Source organism: Acomys minous, assembly GCF_964271855.1.
Source record: "Acomys minous genome assembly, chromosome: 2".
Lineage (NCBI taxonomy): Eukaryota > Metazoa > Chordata > Mammalia > Rodentia > Muridae > Acomys > Acomys minous.
Window position 1 is genome coordinate 119,894,289 of NC_140484.1, and position 21,259 is coordinate 119,915,547.

Here is a 21,259-nt window from a genome sequence, read left to right on the forward strand (position 1 = left end):
AAAATAATACTCAATATTCAAAAATCACAATTTTGGGGGGAAGTTAGGTAAAAATATATGGAGGTGGATCTTAAAGCATGTATGAAGAAGTTACCAAGCTGGTCTATCTTGACTGAACGCAGTAGTACTTACTCTCCTGATAATGGTCCATTTCATTGTGAACTGCTGAACAAATGTAATATTAAATAAAAGGGGCACAGGGACTTCCAATTTCAAATGTTACTTTCAAAACTCACAGAATCAAGATAGGAAAAGGCAAAAGGAAGAATGGACACAATTTTCACATGAAACCTAATTGGTACAACTATGTGACACTGTAGCATTTTTAAACTCATGCAACAAGACAAAAATTAAAAACAAAAAAAATGAGAGCCAGTGATAATGCAGCAAGTAAAGGTGCTTACCAAATCAGCCTGGCAGCCTGACTTTGAAACATAGAACCCAAGAAAAGATGGAAGGATAGAATCAATTGCAAAGTTGTCCTCTGATCTCCACATACATGCTACACACAATAATAGCACAAACTCTATCTTCAGTTAAGCATGTAATATTCATGGACACAACGAAGGAAAAGGATGGTAATGGAAATTTAAGTGAATGGATGAGCAGAAAGGTGCCCATAATAGTGTAATCCATTTCCAAGGCCACCCAGAAGTTGTCCAAATGTATATATATGTCATGTATGTGCACCTGTGGGTACATGTGCATGTTTGAGTACAAACATGGAGGCCAGAGGCTGACAGAATTTCTTAAGCAGAATCCAGAGCAGTCTGGCTAGTCAGTTTCTCCCAGGGATCCCACCTCTGTCTTCAGCACTGGGGCTACAGGTGTCCTGCTGCACCCTGCAGTTTTATGTGGTGCTTGGGCATCAAAATTCTGGTTCTCTTGTTTGAGCCAGAAGTGCTTTTTGTTTTTCCCCCTCTCCAATCCAGAAAAATAGAAATTTGTATAAAGAAAACCTAGTCTCCTCTTTGCTCACCATACTGTCTTCAAATAAAAGTTAAGTTTCTTGGGTAAAATAGATAGAGCAAGGAAATAGTTCTAAGAAACTGTTGCAGACTACAGAAGAGACAGTCTCCTGCAACCAGCACCTATGACATCAGCTGTCCAGAAAAAGTTAGGTGGTGGTTTTGGTGGGAATATACAAGAGCCCTCCCTGAGAGGCTCCTTTGTACAGGCAGCATGAGCTAGACCCCTACAGGACTTCTCAAAATCACCCGTTTGAGGAATCACAATTTTCAGAATGTCACATTTAAGTCTTAGGTCCATATTTAGTTCATTGCACTTACGAAAATGTCTATTGTGTAACCTAACCAGCAAAGCGAGTACTCTATGGCTTCACTCCAGTTTTGGTACTACATCTAAGGTTAAGTGGAAAAGCTGTGGTACACAGGAAAATTCTCTTGGGGAGAAAAGACTTCTAAGCTTCATTCACTTACTCTCTGTGCCCCAATTATTTCCAGAGGGTGAGAACCTGATCCACATGAGAATACTGCCCATGTTTTGCTCCCACACTGGGAGAGGAGCCCAGAAAGGTCTGCTACACTAAGAGGGCAGCCCAAGGCCTGGGTGCTCCATGGGCATTCCGCTCTCCCAGCTCTCTTTGGTGGGTATAAGAAGTCCATCAGAGCCAGGTGGTGGTGGTGCACGCCTTTAATCCCAGGACTTGGGAGGCAGAGACCGGTAAATCATTGTGAGTTTGAGGCTAGCCTGGTCTACAAAGCAAGTCCAGGACAGTCAAAGCTACACAGGAAACCTTGTCTCACAACAACAACAACAACAACAACAACAACAACTTCACAAAAACAATCTTGATCTTTTCGGGGCTGTAGAGATGGCTCTTCTACATGGCCTGAGTTCAATTCCCAGCAACTACATGGCGGCTCACAACCATCTATAAATGAGACCTGCTGCCCTCTTCTGACCTGCGGGCAGAATATCGTATACATAATAAATAAATCTTCAAAGAAGACGAGGAGAAGGAGGAAGTCCATCAGAAGGATAGCTTGCCCAGTCAGAATAACACCTTCACCTCAAGTAAAGGATACATGTGTCATCCAGGCATGGAGGCACATGACTTTAATCCCAACACTCCGGAGGCAGAGGGAGGTATATCTCTGCGAGTTCCGGGCCAGCCTGGTCTACAAAGGAAGTCCAGACAGCCAAGGCTACACAGAGAAATCCTGTCTCAAAAAAAAAAAAAAAAAGAAAAGAAAAGAAAAAAGAAAAAGAAAAAGATACATGTGTTTCAGTTAAGACTTCTACTGCTGTGATAAACGCCATGATCAAAAGCAAGTTGGGGAGGAAAGGGTTGGCTTGGCTTATGATTCCACATCAAGAAAGTAAGAAAGTCAGGGCAGGAACCTGGGGACAGGAGCTGATGCAGAGGCCACAGAGGGGTGTTGCTTACCGGTGTGCTCTTCATGGCTTGCTCAGCCTGCTTCTTGTAGCATGCAGCCAGGGGTGGCATAGCCCACAATGGGTGGGGTCCTCACACATCAATCACTAGTTAAGAAACTGTCCTACAGGCTTGCTTACAGCCTGGACTTAATGGCAGGCATTTTCTCAATTGAGGCTCCTTCCTCTCAGATTACTCTAGCTTGTGTTAAGATGACATGAAAACCAGCCAGCTCATGATGAAATAACCAGAGTTCTTGAGATCATTATTTTAGAAAAATTCTCAGTTCAGCTGGAAAAGTGAATCAGTGGCATAGCACTTCCTCACCAAGTACAACCCTGGGTTCCATCCATAAAAATCATTAAAAAGGGGAATAAAAAAGCTGAGCTGTGTGTAATGCCTTAGCTTCAGGTATATATATCTTACCTGCTTTTTATTTGCCTGGAACATTATTTAATAATCTCTTATCTCTTTTTCTCTGTTTAAGATCTTAAACAGCAGGCAGTATGCAAAGTTTCACTTGCAGTGTAAGATCATCGTTCCTCTTTTTAATCAACCAACATTATCTTTTCTCTCAGCATTAACATGCAAAAGTTCTGGCCAGTATGAAATACTTACTCTTCCTACTGTTACTCGTATCTTAAAAAGTACCATAAGTCTGGATCAAATGACCACACAACAGTGAACTGGATTGTCATTCTCTCTGTACTGACAAGTACTCTAAATTATTTAGTGCTCTCTCTCTCTGAAAAAGTTAAAGTACCAAAAATGCAAAATTGCTTCTAATCTGTCAACTTAATAGTCACTGTAAATGATCTGTTGTAGTCGGAGAAGATTCTGCACTAGCAGGAACAAACGTTCAAACTCAGAAATGCAATCAATTACCAATACTAATGGTTATACTGAGGATGTAATCAAATGTGTATTAAGATTAGACTGTTGGAGCTGGAGAGAAGGCTCAGTGGTTAAGAGCGCCACCTGCTCTTCAAGAGGTCCTGAGTTCAATTCCCAGCAACCACATGGTGGCTCACAACCATCTATAATGAGATCTGGTGCCTTCTTCTGTAAAGCACTCATATGCAATAAATAAAATAAAATAAATTAAAAAAAAAGATTAGACTGTCTTTAGTAAGGAGAAGGATGAATCAAGCCTATTAAGGACAAATCAGTAACCCTAAGTTTTTTTGTTTAAATCTAAAATATTTTATTTAATTTCATAGTAACACTGCATTATACAAAAGACTGTTTTATCTAAATGGAACTCTTTATAAACAACAACAACAAACAAAAAAAACAAATGGACAAATAGGTCCTAGTGACCTATTTGCTTTTAAGGGACATTTGATTGATTATTCTAAGAAAACTATTCCGGCAACCAAGAAGAGATTTGATACCCTATGAGCGTATACAAGGGGAAGAGGTCCCCCTCAGTCACAGTCATAGGGGAGGGGAGTAAGGGGAAAATGGGAGGGAGGGAAGAATGGGAGGATAGAAGGGATGTAATATGAATAAATTAATAAAATATATTAAAAAAAGAAAATTATTCCAATTGTTAGGAGATCCCCCTCAGTATAGACCTAGGAGAGGGGAATAGGGGGAAAGCGGGAGGGAGGGCGGAATGGGAGGATACAAGTGAGGAGATAACAATTGAGTTGTAATCTGAATACATTAATAAAATTTTAAAAACTTCCAAAAAAATGCGACTTGGCATTTCATCACATGCATGCCCATCATTATGCTCCTGCAGTGCCTTCTTTCCCAAGCTCATATGCACCATCATCTTCCTCACCCTTCTGTGACATAAACATCACCTGACACTTAGGACAACAGAACATTAATGAAATCTTTTTAAACCCACCCCCAACCCCTCAAGTAGGGTCTACACTGGGACTGTAGTTCCCAGCTCAACCTTGAACTCCTGGATTCAAGTAAACATCCTTGCTCCACCTCCCACCTCACTGGGCCTAGAGAACAGTCATCCTGACTCATTGGTGAAATACTTTTCTTTAGTCTTTTCTTTGGTGACTTCTGCTTTCCAAATGGAGACAGAGCTATTCTGAGAATACCTTCTAAATCAAAACCCACTGAAGTGTGACCTAACATCAAAGAAACACTTCAGTGGAAACACAAAAACTTTTGGTGGTTGGTTTGAGGTAGGGCAGGAGAGGGGAAGTTATGGGGATGTGGAAAAGAAGAGGAGTCCCTAACCCCAGAGACTGTGAGAAGTCTATCGTCAGCTAATAATCAAGATTTCCAGCATAAATAACAAAATCTGTTGTCAAGACAGCATTCCTTTTCAGAGATCTTTTCAAACACTGTTAAAACAGTAATAAAGGAGCCAGGCTTACATCCTTAGAATTTAGGATCTTAGGTGCTCTCTTCCTCCATTCTTGAATATTTCCTTACAGTCTCACAAAGACTTTTGCTCATAGTGACAATAGTCGAACTTGTAGCAGCCATGTGATCTAGAGGTGACCTTATCAACTATAATCCTGCCTTTTACCTCAGGTAGTCTCCTGATCTTCTTTATATTTTTGAAAGCACTGCATGTATTTGGTCTGTGGACACACACACTTCATATCATTCTTATGAAAATCAGAGGAACGACTCAAGTTCCCTTCTACCAATGTGGGTCCTGGGAAGCAAACCCCACATCTGCCTTGGCGGGAAGCACCTTCACCATGTGGCCCTCACTTACATTTCTCAGCAACCCTTTGAAGATCACAGCTCTGAAACTCACAAAGTCACATGTAGGATTACTGTGAATACAACAAAGCACAGCTCTCTCTTGAGAAGCTCATATATACACCTGGGTGTGCCTTGTCTTTTCCCTGAGTGCCTCTCTTTCTCTGCACTTCCAGGCCAGCCTCGTCTACAAATTGAGTCCAGGACAGCCAGGGCTACACAGAGAAACCCTATCTCGAAAAACCAACAACAAAAAAACCATGTTTAAAAAACAACAAAGTAAGACAAAACCCATTCTTTTAATAAACTCCATGTCAGCTTCATGTTAGTCCATTCTGAAATTCCTACTGCAGTCAAGGACTCAGCTTTTTGAATGGAGGTGTGTGAAAAGAACTCAGAATTGATGGCATCTGGCAGGAGTGCAGGAGGCGAAGGACTCCGTTCTCTTTAAGGGACAGGCCAATGAGAGTCTGACCATGCTCCAGTGAATATATAGATAAAGTAAACTGGACTTCTTCTCTTTTTTTATTCTGATTTTTATTTTTTATTCTTTTTGGAGGGGCATCACAAAGGTGACGGGACAGACATGGAGTGCTAGGACTGCGGGTGTGCCCCGTGTCCGGCTGGCTGGGTTCTCTCTGCAGAGCTGTCTACTGGAAAGTCACTTAGGTATCATACTGCCTCGGCCAGTAAAAAGACAACAGGCTAGAACAGAATAAAGACCCTGCCAGTGAGCTCAAAGCAGGGCAAGATAAGAATAGGAAAAGACTTTCATGATAAATGCTTTGAATTGTCCCCTCTAATCTTCACACTGTCCTTTGGAGGTAGAAACTTTACAGGTGAGGAAATTGGAGAAATCTCAGAAGTGGCTCATGTTACACAGCTGGCAAGTCACTGTAGTCTGTTTTCTGTCCCTGTAACAAAATACAAGCACACTTTATAAAAAGGTTACTTAGCACGTTGTTTTGAAATGTGACAGTCCAAGACTGGGTGGCCCCAGAGGTTTGACCTCTGGTGAGGGCCTTATGGCAGATGGCACAGCAACTGGCAGAAGCCATGCCGAAGAAATCACATGTCGAGACAGGAAGCCAGATTATGAAGCCATGGTTGCTCTTTTATAACTACCACTCTCAGAGGAATTCACTCCCACGGACCAATTCACTCCCTTCTGACCTAATTATGACCTTAGTGACCCAATTACTTCCTACAAACCCCTCACTTCTAATGAATCTAACACTTCTCAGTATTGGTACACTTAAGCTTCTCACATATGAGCCTCTGAAGAACTCAAGCAATAGTCCAACCCATGCAGGGGTAAAACAATGATCTGAACCCAGAGCATCTAAACGAGCGATCAACTACAGAATGAGACACAGATTCTGATACATGAGTCACGGTCACTAATTATTCATTTCATGAGGTTATTTCCCTGAAGATCAAGTATTAAGCATACCTGGGTTGAGGGTAGGTAGATCGAGTGCACGCGCGCGCACACACACACACACACACACACACCAATGAGTGTATGTGCATACAAGCACCTGGTTCTAATTCTTGTTCTACAGTTAATAGATAACACAACCTAAAAAAATTTCAGAGGTATGTAATTTAAATAAGGAATAGCCACTATCATCAGAAAGATAAGAATGTTAGAAAAGCATAATACAATATGAAAAATAAGAACAGACCAAACAAATAAACGGATATAATCCTAACCAAAGAAGGGAAGCTGCAGAACATAGTGACTACTTTCTGTGTCACAAGACAAGATTATTTTGTTTATGACGAATGTTGCCTGGATAGTATTTTAAACCAAAATAGACATTCTGGGTTTAAGAAAATACAATGTTATGATTCAACTGAGCGTGAGCAGAGAGCCACAATAGCCTGCTACTCCTGCCTTATAAATTAAAGCCTACAGGATGGATTCTACATGGCCAGAGACTAATAAAACAGTTCAAGCATTTACACAGACATCAAGGTCTAGAGTTCAAACTATGCCAAAGGAGACTAGGTAGAAAGCGGAGATCTGGCAGCTACAGGGAAGGCTAGTCACTGTCACAGACATGAAAAGCTACACAAATGGCATATTAACCCAAAGGAAACATCTAGAGGTGGAGACTAAATTTCAACCCAATATATATTTGAATGTGAAGTATGAGGAGACAAAGGTAAGTACTGAATGTTCCCTATTGTGCTGTACTTTAGCATAAGGGCAAATGTATTGAATTACTGCCATCTTGTATGACGAGTGAAGAAAACAAAATCTAAATACCCTCCTCTCAGGAATATATGTAAGGGCTATTCACACCAAGCAGAACTGTGTAAAGGTGATTAAGGTAGAAAATAGGGTACTCGGAAAGAATGTATGTAATTCATTGACCAAAGCGCCACACACACACACATGTTTTGACACATGAAGATATACAGATGAAAAAGCCCAAGATCATGGTGCACCTCTTACAAAATTCCTCAAATGTTAGGAATTAAAGGAATCTAGACACATGCTGTCAAACACAGTATCAATGAGCCACATGGAGTTTCCAAGCCTTTTCATTTTTCTTAACTTTAATTTTAAAATCTACATTACCTACTGTGTTAACAGCACTAGCCTTACCCAAGAGGTATGTGTTATTGCCTATCATGAAAGGAATGAAGATGAAGGTACAGGTATTTCTGAGTTAGGGAGGCAGGGGCAGAAAGCTGAGAAACCCCCATGATAATCTGGAATGCTAACTATGAAATGGGAGGTATTAGAGGTCAAAGTCTTACAAAGCAGCAACAGCTTAAACCTGCAACACAGTAGGATGGGAAAAGGCTATGACCTAAAGGACATCCAAAGCCAAGAATGAGGTGTAAATTATAAAGTCCACAGTGAAACCTTTATTTTTTTCTTTGATCATTTCAAATATACTTATATATATTTTGGACAAAACATTCCCATTTCTCTTTTTGATCCAAATTTTGCTCTCTCATTTTCTCATTTGCAAAGCTACTAACCTGCATTCACGGTATAATTAGATAATCAATTTTATTCCTTCTCAAGTCTCTGATGGAGTTGAAGACCAGATAGTTTAGTTTTACAATTAAGCTTAGTTGTTTAGGGGTTAAGACGTTTTTAGGTCTAGATAGATGTTAATGATGAGATACGATAGATATTGATTTACATTCAGAATGTCAGACTCACCAAGATAGGAAAGATGTTTTCTTCAAGGCTGACAAATATACAAATAGCCAAAACACTAAGAATATAACATTTATATAATTCCTGATTGTGTCATGGTTCTTCTTGCTGTAGGTAGTTTATTGTATATATGTGTAATAATATAAATGTAACATGTAAAAAATTTAAAAATTTAATAAAAGCAAACAAAAACAAATTTTGCTCTCCTTCTTACATCCTTTCTTATTCCCTCCTCTTTATCTCCCTCCTACTTTCAGATCCATGGCAAATAAATAAATTAGTAAATCATAAAAGATATTGTTGGGATACTTGACAAAGCTGAGTAGACAGAAGATTAGATAGCACTACCACAAACATCAGCTCATGGGTTCTGAAAGCTTAATCTCAGTAAGAGAATATTTTGTTCTAAGGAAGGACAAACTATTTGGGGTACATGTCTCCAGCTTGCTGAGAAATAATGATTCCCATGTGCACCTGCACGCATGTGCACACACATGCATGCGCGCGCACACACACACACAAAATGACACAGCAAGCCCAACTAGAACAGAGGACAGAAAATAAGGGCAGAGTAGGGGCAGCAGAGCTCCTGAATGTTTCTGCATAAAAGTCCGAAATAAAATCAAAATAGACAGCTTTTCACCTTGAGTAAAATATTTTAAAATCACAGAAAAATGGTAGCTGTGTTGAAAACCACAAATATATGTATTTTCCTCTGGTAGCTGAGGTTTAGAAGCAGAGTAGATAGTGGAACTAGTAAGAGGCCTTACAAGCTAAGAGTACTGAAAAGAAATGTGATTCAAGAGGGAATCAGGAACTAAAGGAAAGGATGAGGCAAGAAGTTTTGAGTCTCAGTAAAATGAGAACTGGAAAGACAGGAGATTATATCCAGTCAGAAGTAAGGTATTAGCATTCACTATGAATATTGTTAATAGTGAAGAAGTGTGAATTAGCATCACAGTGAGGTATCTGCTCATATCCACTAGGATGATTAAAATTTTAAATCTGATCATCCCAAGTGCTGAAGAAGGGAAACAACTTTAATGAATTACTAATGCAAGCAAAAGAAAAACAGTTTTATAATTTCTTACTGAGTTATCATATGACCAAGCAATTCCACTTGTCAAAACAAAGAACAGGCCAGACACATAAAGATTTAATACAGGTAACTAGGAAGAAGGCTTTGTGGTCAACAGCCCTTGCTGGTAACAGTTAAGTGCTGTTAATCCTGGAAGTGGACCTGAGCTGGGTTGGGTTCTGAGAACCCACATGGTGGCTCACAACCACATGCAACTCCAGGTCTAAGGAATCTGATGCTTGCTTCTGACCTCCTCAGACAACAATCACATGCATCACATACATACATGCAGGCAAAATACTCACACATAAAATTAAATTAAATTAAAAAGAGAGTCTGGGGCTGGCTGGGCATGTGGCTAGTGGTAGAGAATTTCCCCACCAGGCTAAATGCCCTGTGGTTAGATTCGCAGCACTGCAAAAACCTAACAAATGTGTCTGATTCATATAGACAAATAGAGGAGTTGAAAACAGTGAACCAATTTTCCTAATCCTGTTTTCACTACTTCTCTGCATAGAAGCTGTCACCGCTCACCATGGCTCACACTCACACCATCCGTTATACTAGTACCCTGGGAGCCTCTTCCCTGTGCCAAGAATTGCTTTAAGTGAGGACAAGCTACTACTGGACAAGTGTACTACTGATGGTACCTGCTGACCAACAAGACTTTAGATAGCTAAAACAAGCTATTTTTTTTTTCCTAACACCACCTATTCTTTTCTCCATTTAGAGTCACTCCTTTTCAGGTAAAATAGAGCTTTTGATTTATAACTAAAAGTGTAAAAAAGGGAGGAGGGTCTCTGTTCCTGGGCAGTGGCAAACAGATACAACAAATCATCAAGGCATGTTGGATTTCCCTTTTTCTAACTTCCTGGTCTTGTTGGCTTAAAAGCCACCCTCTCTGCTGAGATGATACAGCAGTAACTTAAAGCCACAATTTGGCATTCGGTGTCTACAATACTGACTTACAGAATGGGAAATGTTCATATCCTCCAAAGTCACCAAACAACATGCACTTCCTTTGGAAATCTTAGCAGTTTGCAAACTCACTTTATCAGATAAGTAGTGTGACAACCTAAGATCTCTGCCAACTACTCAGTCAGATCTGCTACTGAGTGCTGTGCACTGTGGGGCAGCCTGCAATCCTGTCGCTCAGATGAAAACAAGGCAGGGGAATTATATCTTCCTTTTAAATAATATTCTGAGAATAATCTTCCTTAAAAAATATATTTTTATAAAATCTTGTAAAACTACTGGATATACATTATATACTTCTAGAAACTGGCTAAAGATTCTGCTTTTACTTATTTACATAAAATTCTTTCCAAATTACACATTACATTATTATATAACATCAAAATCTATTACAACATAAATCCTGTCATACTGCCATAATATATAGTTATTTTGCATTTTTTATCACTAAAAAGTAGCTAAACATTACTTTGGATAGTAAACATGCTATCTTAAAATTTTGGAGAGCAGCATGGAGAGCAGTTTCTGTTTAAAAAACAAAACAAAAGCTTAAGGGTAAGGTTTTAAAGGTAAGTAAAAGCACCTCCCCATGGCTTTCATAATGGTCAACCTATGGGTATCTATTGCAACTACCTTTAATAACCAGTGATGGTTGAGAACCACTCCCTTTAAAAGAAATAAGTACTAGCCACTTACCTTCTCTTTCAAAACTAAGAAAAACTATTTTTATGGTTCCTCAATGAAGGACCCTTTGCCTTAAATATATATACTGTAGGGTAGGTAATAAAACAGTAAAAGGAAAAAAGTATTTGAAATGAAAATTATTCACATCAATGATTTCCTATTTGTTTGGCGTTTGCTTCCATTCTTTTTAGTAATACTGTTTGTGACATTGTCATATTTGATACAGAAGAACTGGTAGGAAGTTTCATCTGCCCCAGTATGTTACCCAGCAAGGTTGTTGCCTTGTACTCTTAACTGGACATTTCACACACATGGACAAGACTGGATCTCTCCGCAACATAAAGGGGTTTCACACTCTCCTATAATCTTTTGCTCTAACATAGCTTGGTCTCAAACTTTCATTAAATGTGAGGAATTCAACAGTTCAGAAATTCAAACCAGGCTACATATGGAAAACTACCTTTACACTTTTCCTGTGTCCCATTTTTTTTTCCTTCTTATACCATGGGGATGCTAACATGTTGTGTCTTTTTTAAAAATTCTCCAAAAATGTCAGAAATGCTTTTTTGAAAATGTTTTCTTTAAGGCATTTTTAGGCTTGGAGAGTTTTGAGCCTTTCCTAAAGGGAGTAACTGTAAATAGCTGTTTAAAAAATAAAATGGAGTAGTTGGGGGTTGGGGGGTGAAAGGCGATACAGGTACACTTACATGCCGTCTAGAAAGGCATGCTCAGCAAGGCACAGTGTCTCACATCTGTAACCCCAAGCACCCAGGAGGCCAAGGGAGGAGAACTGCTGCAAGTTCCCAGACACCCTAGGCTACAATGAGACCCCATGTCAAAACAAGAGGAGAACATAGCTTAGTGATGGGAAAGGGGGAAGGGGAAAGGGGGAAGAGGGAAGAAGAAAGGCTTTTGGTTCCAGTCCCATTGTGCTAGCTATTCACTAAGACAACTTTGGACGAATTCGCTAACCTTCTAAATATCCCATGGCTGTTAAGAGACTACCAGAGACAATGTTTAGCCCAGAATTAGCTGGCATTCTTATTACTGCTAGGTAGTTACAGCTCCAAAGGCAAGAAGACAAGACTGTACAGTCAGCAGTGCATTCATTCTACTTGCAAAGAATGGTATAGAGGTCAGCTAGATGACTGTGATAATAATCTAAGTAAAAATTAGTGTGGTTTGTGCTAAGGAGGTAAGAAAGAGAGGTAAACAACTCCTAGAGACAACTACAGGTTCACAGTTAAAACACTACAGATCAGAAGGACATCCAGGTCCTATCTAGCATAGGTGGTACATTTGGTGAGCTGGATGACAAGGGGCCCCAAGTACTACTCACAAATGCAAGCATGCATGCACTCAGTCTTGAGGGGGGTGGAGAGATGGCTCACAGGATAAGAGCACCGACTGCTCTTCCTAAGGTCCTCAGTTCAATTCCTAGCAACCACATGGTGGCTCACGACCATCTATAATGAGATCTGGTGCCCCTTTTTGACCTGCAGGCAGAATACTGTATACATAATTAATAAATATATCTTTTTAAAAATCCAGTTTTGCAGCCGGGCGTGGTGACGCATGCCTTTAATCCCAGCACTTGGGAGGCAGAGGCAGGCGGATCGCTGTGAGTTCGAGGCCAGCCTGGTCTACAAAGGGAGTCCAGGACAGCCAAGACTACTCAGAGAAACCCTGTCTCCAAAAAAAAAAAAAAAAAAAATATCCAGTTTTGCAACCAGTAACAGAAAGGACACGGGGCTGGAATGAGTAAAGTATTAAGAATCCTATGAAACTCCATTAACTTGATGGTTACAGACAGACACGTTTGCAAAGGACAGAGAAGTTCACAAATAGGAGCACAGATACTGTCATTAAACTCATGGCAAGTTTTTCAAAGCTGTCAAGAGTACTCAATGTTACTGAGCAAATAAGTACAGGGCAAAAATCCATGTGCCTGCATAAAGCAGAAGGGAAATGCAGAGCAGAATAAATGGGCGGGCTCTCATCTACCAAAGCACCACTAACCACAAAACTGCTTCAGGTGAACTCTTACCACATCCAAACCGAGGCTACCAAATTCAGCGAGCAGATTCAGATACCAGCTCATAAATAAGCACATCCTATGTTACCAAAAGAAGCTTACCTCCTAAAACACGTAGAAATCATACAGGAAAGGCACTTCAAAACTCAAAAATCTAGGTAGAACAAAGAAATCTCATAAAAAACAGTGTCTAAGTTGCCTCAAGTTTTTTCAATTTACTGCCCATTAAAATTTTTCCTTTTATCGTTGAGGAAAAAAATAATTACATCCCCGTGAACTGCACAATAACAGTAGGGATTTTGACTGCATTTTAAATCAATTTTCTCCCACCCTAAAAGAATATAACACAACTATCGCTTTTCAGATCTTACCCCAACTTCGAGGCCAATGTAAGAATTGTTTTCTCTCTGTAGTCACAGGATTTTACTCTTCCCCTGAAGCCACTGAACTAAAAGGGCAGTCTCTGCTTGTCAACCAGAGACCAATAGAGCAGAGACACAGGAGAGAAACCATTCAGGGTAATAATTTCTCTAAGTTTCAATGCTCCCCAGAGCACATGAACAGGTAACTCCTTACCTTAGTAAGGATTAAAAAGTAATCAACAGGCAATGCTTAAGTGGCTGCTACTAAAATTATTACACATATAATTATGCTCATCTCTACTTGATATGGTATTGTTAAATATTAAGAAAACCCAAACATTTTCTCTAGCTCTGAACAAGGGAAATATATGATAGGAATATTTTTTTAAAATAAAGTTTTTTCTTTTATCCCAAACATGAGGAAAAATTTCTAGGGGTGGGGTGGGGAGAATCATTCATCAACCATAACAATAAAAAAAGTTGACATTAACCCCCCACCACGCCTCTACCTTCCTGCACACAAACATCAAGACAAGCATACCACTAGCAGCTGCAAAAATAATGATCCTAAGTCATCAGTAAATTATAAGAAAAATTTATAGAAAATAAGTTCATTTACAAAGCAAAATGAAATCGACTAAGACTGTATGTGCTCAAGTACTGCTAAACGGGTAACCATAAATGGGCAACAGTATTTCCATACTGATCATTATCCCTATTAAGTTTTAATTTTGCCTTAAAACAACTTTTGAATTTATTCTGCAACATTAGTCCTCCAGCTCCTAACTCAGCTACAACCTGTCACGCCTAGCAACCAAGATCCTGACAGCACGGTTCAGCAGCCTTCGAAAACAAAGCCTGCCCCTCAGCACAGACATGTCTGGAGCCACTGTGTGTGTGTAGAGATATCTTGTTTACCTTTCACTGAAAACCTGTAAATACTTGTTGATATATTAATTTAAAACCGGAACTATACAGATTTTGCCTTTTTCCACGTACTCTTAAAAAGTCTCCAAGTGCAGAAACCACTGACAAATGATATTTACTTATTCCAAGTTCAGAACAGGTAACAACTGCTTTCCTCCAAAGAAAATGCTCTTTTTGGTATAAGCTTACAGAAGCAGTACATACTCAGGAGAGCTGGCACCAACAAAGCCAGTGTAAAATATTAAGCCCTGAACATGCTGAGAGTAATATTCATAATAAATAAAACAGCCAACAGAGTACACAATTGCTCTCTAAAGTGGGTAAAAACGTTCCCAATTTCTCTCAGCTAATTTTAATATCCAGAAAATGGATTTAGATTCATCTATATCTTAGAAAATGGAGTTTAAAATAGGCTATTTGTTTAGACAAAAACTAACCAACAACTCAGAGCTCCAAAGGCACAATGTAACAGAAAATTAAGGGGCTACTCTCAGGGAACTCTAAAGATATCCTGTGGGCGGCAATAGAAAAAAGCAAAATCTTCCTGAAAAGCAATTTGGCCAATGAGTCTTAACATCCTTTTATCTATGTAAGCCTACTCCATAGGAGACTGTTTCCTAAGTAAATTAGTATTTTTCAAAAAGTAAAGTACTGCCATTTATACAGATATAAGGTCATTGCAATATCATTTAAAATTATGAAAAATTATGAACAATCTAGACGAAAGACTGGATTAACCTCATGCCTACTCTAGAGGACTATACTTCTATCAGATCTAAAACAGTTTTAACATGAGAAGTCCAATGCAGTTATTCACATTTATTGTAAACGGCAAAAATATAATCTACAGAAGTAGAGGGAAAATGAGGCCATGTATTGTACAGTGAGCATACATGTGACTTCCTGATTGTACTACAGTATTGTTTAAGCAATAGACACAGGAGAAAAGCATTGATTTTAAACGCTTGGAGTGATCTGAAAAAAACAGCATAGCAAACACAAACATACTGGCTAGGAGGGCTGGGTTGGCACCTGTGTTGATTATTAAAAGGGACTTTTTATAACTTGATTTTTATAACTTGAGAGCAAAGGGCACAAGAGAAAAGAAAAAAAGAATACTGAGGCATACTTCCAATTATTTAGGTAAAAAATGTTAAAAGATCCACAGATACTTTTTTCAAGTTTTGGTAGTCTACATATAACTGTTAAAAATAAAAACCCATCCATTTCCTGTTTTAAAGAGATATTAATCACTATCTTCATCCTTCGAAAAATGAATTCTTAAGAAAGCAGTTTTATTTTGTGACACATAACATATATCAGTGATCTTTGTACAGACAAAGCTAAAAGTGTGAGATACAAATAATGTCAACATATTGCTAAATGTAAAATATATTGGAGTTAAAGGTAAGTGGTACACTAAGTAAAAAAACAAAAACAAAAACAAACCCTTGGTATTTCAACTTAAAAACAAATTTCTCATTCTTTTAGTAAGTTAATAGGTTAGATTTAAGAAAAATGACATCAAATAGACCTCCTTAAGATGTCTTTTATAAAAACTGACAAATGACTGCTTCGACATCCGATTCAAGAGAAAGGCCTGTTAGTGAAGATGATTCTGAGTCAGAGGTTTTAAATGGCACTCACATTCTAAAGTAAAAATAATAATAAAGTCAAGTTTGATTCGCTGAGCACCTATTTCCTGTTCAAACAGCCCTTTTGTTCTGCTTCCCTGCTTAATTTTAATGTTCAGTTTGCATCAGAAAATAGAAACAATGACAAAGCGAGTACACACAAAAGCATAAAGGAGCAAAAGTATAAAATATAAGATCATTAAAAGATTAGAACAAAAATCCTACCAACAAAACCTCCACAATTTTCTGTTTGCTTCACCTCAGATTAACTTCACTTGAAGCTGTACTCCAAAGCAACCAAACCTGAATACCAAGCTCCACCTCCCGCAATCCTAGTGGCCAGAGAGTCCAATCTCCTCCCTGCTAGTGAGGCTGATAACTGTGATTGGATGCGACTAATATCCATTATTTTAAAGAACTTTTCCTTGCTAGCAGGTTAGGTTAAACACACTAAACCCCTGGATAAGCTGGTTTCTTAAAGAAACAGGCTGTAATGTTTCAGTTTTCCTATCATAAGCGATTTGCTTTCTTTTGTCTGGGTTAAAGTACAATGAAAATTCACAGAAACAGCTTTCATTTACTTGGGGATACGCTATGTAAGATACTTGCTTTTAACATAAATAACATGGCATTTTTACAGAGCCACGAATGTAAAGTTATGCTTTAAACAGACTTTCTCTTTTAACAGATTTCACATTCTGTCTGAAAAATTTTAACATCTGCACAAAATCCATTATAAATTTCTCTAAGAACAAAAGTATGTGTTCTCTAAGACTTAGCGAGAGGACCATTAACCTAAAGAAAAAAAAAACCATTTAAAAAACACACCCTAAATGGTAAAGATTCATTTCTAAGCAACCCTAAATGCTAAAGCGTCACTTCTAAGCTATCTGTCAAATTCACTCACACTGTCTGGGGTATTACAACACACTAAAGTTCTCAGTTCACCAAAAGGTTGCTATTTCCAGTTAAAACTGATTACTCACTACAAAAGGAGATCTGAAGACACAAGGCAATTTGTCTAGTGGCACGTTCAGGAACAAAGTTAATTTGTTTATTTCACAGTGCTAAAGATCTAACCCAGAACCTCAACCACCCCAGACAAGCCTCTGCCATGAATGAGTTCAAGGTAGGAAGTTTATCCCCTGCGCGGAGACTGCCTACCCGCCCCCCAGTGCTCTTTTTTTTTTTTTTTTTTTTAACTTATTTGTTTGAAACAAATAGCTCAGACTGGCCAAAAGGCTCACTTCTCTTCTAAGCAGGAGGTTGGCTGCCTTAGACTCCCAAGTGCTGGGAAGGAAGGAAATTATTATTACCAAATGTAGATGAAAAGTATATTCCCTTTAAACTATGCAAGAAGCTGTGCATAAAGTATTTTTACTAGAGCCTTAAGAGACACACCTGACAGAGGACTCTGATTTTTAAAGAAAAAGACTTGTCACTTATATGTGGCTACAGTTTGCTGTATTTTATGCTTTAGTTAGAATTGCTTACATTTTAAGCATTACCTGATTGACCAGCACTTAAGATGTTAAGTAAACTACATTTTTACTTCTACCAATATTTTAACTCTAGCTGATAAAAATAATATAAAATTAAGGCAAATTATGGGGGAGGGGGATTTCTTCTGATTCGTTGTTTGTTTTATGAGACAAAAGTGAAGCTAGCCTTGAACTCCCTCCTCCTACCTCTACCTCCCTGGTTTCAGGACTGCAAGTAAGTGGCACCATGCCTGCTAGTACAGTGGGTTCTTAAAATGTTTTAAAGACGCTTATGTATTAAAGAATTTTAAATTTAAATTTAGAGCTTTCAAAGTTCGAAATCTTTCAACAATTTTTATCAGAGAAAATTTGTATGTTAGAACAGGAAGCCAACAAAATTGTTTTGAATACAAAGAGAAGTCTTTGTAACAAACTGAAAATCCACATAATTGCAACTAGACATGAATATGGAGCAAAACCCTGTTGAAGCCCAAACAGCTGCATACTCTATTATGCCCTTTAAGTGGACAAACTGAAAGAGCCAATTCACAGGACTAGTCCCATGATCCTTTGCTTTCAATGCCCTGCACTTCATGAGTCAAGTTCAGGTTTTCTTTGTAGTGTGTGATACTCTTGTAAAACACATTGGAAGAGAAGTACAGGACAACCAGCAAAAAGAATGCATCTAATTTACACTGCGGACTTGAAGAAGACAGACTGCAGATGACCAAAACTTTTGGAGGTTAGAGGAAAAAAAAGTTAAAAACCAGCAGGCAGGATGAGATGGAAAGATGGCTCAGCGAGTATAAGCCCCAAGACTGACATCTGCCAACTAGTCCTCCTCTGCCTCTGTATATACTAAGTGAGATATGTACTCACATGCACACAAATTTAATTAATTAATTAATTTAAAAATTTGGCAGGAATGTAGACAATTGGGAACACAAAAGACACTACTGCTCTGGGGACAATTTTCACTTCCACATGAACTACTTGCAATAAATATACACTAATCATATGTTAGCATAGTACTAATACTAAGAGTAGTCTATTACCCCAACACCAGGGGGGTGAGACAAGAGGATATCCAGAAGCGTTAAGGCCAGTCTTGACTACATAGCAAAGTTCTAGCTCAAACACTCACATGCACGTACACACAAGAATAAGGAAAAAAAAGAAAGAAAAAGAAAAAGGGACATGTAGACTTAGTACCAAGAAGTCAAAGAACTTCAAGGTGATAATCATCATTTTTAGGTGTCACACAGATTAAAATTAAGGTGTGTTATTTCTAACAGCAGGCAAGAACAACAAGATCAAGTTCAAGAAAGCTGAATTAAACCCAGAAACTATGTAGCCTAAATTACATGCCAACAATATTGTATGGTAAGAACAAGAAGGTTTGTGTGTGACAATGCCATTTCCTAAACATCATGTACTCAGAGAATATACTGTATATGTATTTTGGTTTTTTTGAGACAGGGTTTCTCTGTGCAGCCTTGGCTGTCCTGGACTCCCTTTGGCAGGCTGGCCTCGAACTAACAGAGATCTGCCTGCCTCTGCCTCTCTTAAGTGTTGTGATTACAGGTGTGCTCCACTGCACCCGGCTACTACATATACTTTATGGGAGTCTGGACCTTTCTCCAAACCTTACCGTTCAAAAAAATGTCATAAAACAATAAGCCACCACTGAACAACTTAGTTGGATGAGTTTGGACTAAAATGATCCTACATGGGGTTGGGGATTTAGCTCAGTGGTAGAGCACTTGCTCTAGCCAGCACAAGACCCTAGGTTTGGTCCTCAGCTCTAAAAACAAAAACAAAACAAACAAACAAACAAAAAAACCCAAAACCAAAACAGGGCTTGTGGGGTGGGGTGGGGAGAGGGTGACAGCACAATTGTAGAGTGCTTGGCCACTATACATAAAGCCCTGGAATTGATCCCCAGAGCCAGATGAGTTTGACCTCCAGCATGAGGTCATGAGTTTGACCTACAAGGCATGCTAATAATTCTACCACTCAGAAGGTGGAAGCAGGAAGTTCAAGGTCATCCTTGGCTATTAATATATAGTGTTAGGATTGCCTATACTACAGAAGACACTGTCACAAAACAAAACCCAAACAAAAACCTAAAAAGAATTGTATCCGAGCGGTGGCGCACACCTTTAATCCCAGCACTTGGGAGGCAGAGGCAGGTGGGTCACTGTGAGTTCAAGGCTGGCCTGGTCTACAAAGTAAGTCCAGGACAGCTAAGGCCACACAGAGAAACCTGTACGGAAAAAAACAAAACAAAACAAAAACAAACAAACAAACAAATGGAATTGTATCCATTGTTGTTGAAAAAGCAATCCATCCTGGCCAGCACTCTGCCTGGACAGAACAGGCGATGTACAAAGTCATGGATGAAAAGACTACCCTGACATCAGCATAACATGCTGAAATTGGTGAGAACAGAGCCAGAAACCAACTATGCAAGGGATAAGGAAAACAATTTTCAAAACATATTTCTCTAGCAGACACACATTACCTCCAGCATTAAGGGCTGTGCTTTAGTTTGCAACTCCTGGTGTGGTTTATCTTCTTACTGGGCGTGGAGAAGAGCACAAAGTGACTATGCTCAGAGGTTGGCCATGGCCCATCAACCACACATTACACACAAAGGAAACTTTAAGAAAATTAAGGCAAACTAAAGATAGGAAAGAATAAACCAAACAGGAATGAACTCTTTATACAAGTGTCAGTAAGCTGCTTTGTTTTAGGTCTGTAAGGGATTTAAACATGGTCACCAATAAACACAAATTAAGTGGAGATCAAAGGAAAAGCATTCATAAGTCTCATGTATTCAGATGAATTGTCCTGGGTTATAGGCAAAAAATATTGCTTAATAAACAGAGTCATGCACAAAATAAATGTTCTATGGGTCTAAATGAAACTGCTAGGTGGAGAAAAATAAACTGCAGAGGTTTTGTTTCTTTCTACTCTGTTGCCTAAACCAAAGGGGGAAAAATTAAAAGACAAAGACTAATTATCAGATAGCTATCAAAAGAAAACTATTTCTTAAATCTTGGCTTCAAACAAAGAAATCTTACAATTTTTAAAAGGTAGAAACTGAACAGGTAAGTCTCTTGTTACACATCCTGCTTCTGGTGAGGACCCAAATTCAGTTTCCAGTACTCACAATTAGGTGGCTCACAATTCCAGAAGATCTGACATCCTCTTCTGAACTTTATAGGTGCCTGCACTCACACATTTACAGACATCACCTCGCCCTCTCTGATACATACATATACATATAATTAGACAATCAAATAAATTCTTACAAAAAGAGTATCTTGTAAGTCAATTTACTGCCTCACCACACTGTCTGAACATCATCCTGGATACCACTGCCTGTTGAGGATGCCAAAGTCAACAAAAAGAACATAGTCTTGACCTCTCAAGAAACTTGTGTCAAGAGGGAGAACATGTCCAAAAAATAACTAGAGCATGGATTTCTAACAAGTCAGAGTAAAACATTAAAATATAAAAGTTATAACTATATATGTAAAATATATTATTATCCAATATACACTTTTGTTTTTTGAGACAACTCTATGTAACTATGAGACAACTTGCTATGTAGACCAAGCTGGCCTTGCAGAGAGAGATCTGACAGCCTGTGCCTTTGAATGCTGGAATACACACACACACACACACACACACACACACTTTCATTCTTGTTTTAAAACAAATCTCAAATTTCTATTTCAATTCTGACTTGCCACATTTCAATAGCTAGGCATGGCTATTTTACTTGATGTGGTCCTTAGCAACAAGATT

At 38.8% G+C, this 21,259-nt stretch overlaps 1 protein-coding gene across 7 annotated transcripts in view; it reads right to left on the reverse strand.

Annotated features, from left to right (window-relative positions):
* Positions 1-21,259, reverse strand: part of ZFAND6 (zinc finger AN1-type containing 6) — a 70,835-nt gene that overhangs the window by 42,845 nt on the left and 6,731 nt on the right. The window contains exon 1 of one of the 7 annotated variants that reach the window (XM_084767634.1): positions 16,188-16,291. The exons of 5 other annotated variants lie outside the window; for them this stretch is intronic. The gene's annotated coding sequence lies outside the window, so the exon portion shown is untranslated. Of the gene's footprint in view, positions 1-13,141; positions 13,164-16,187; positions 16,292-21,259 lie in introns of those variants that run through there. One more of the 7 variants, XM_084767636.1, reaches the window with a different exon arrangement.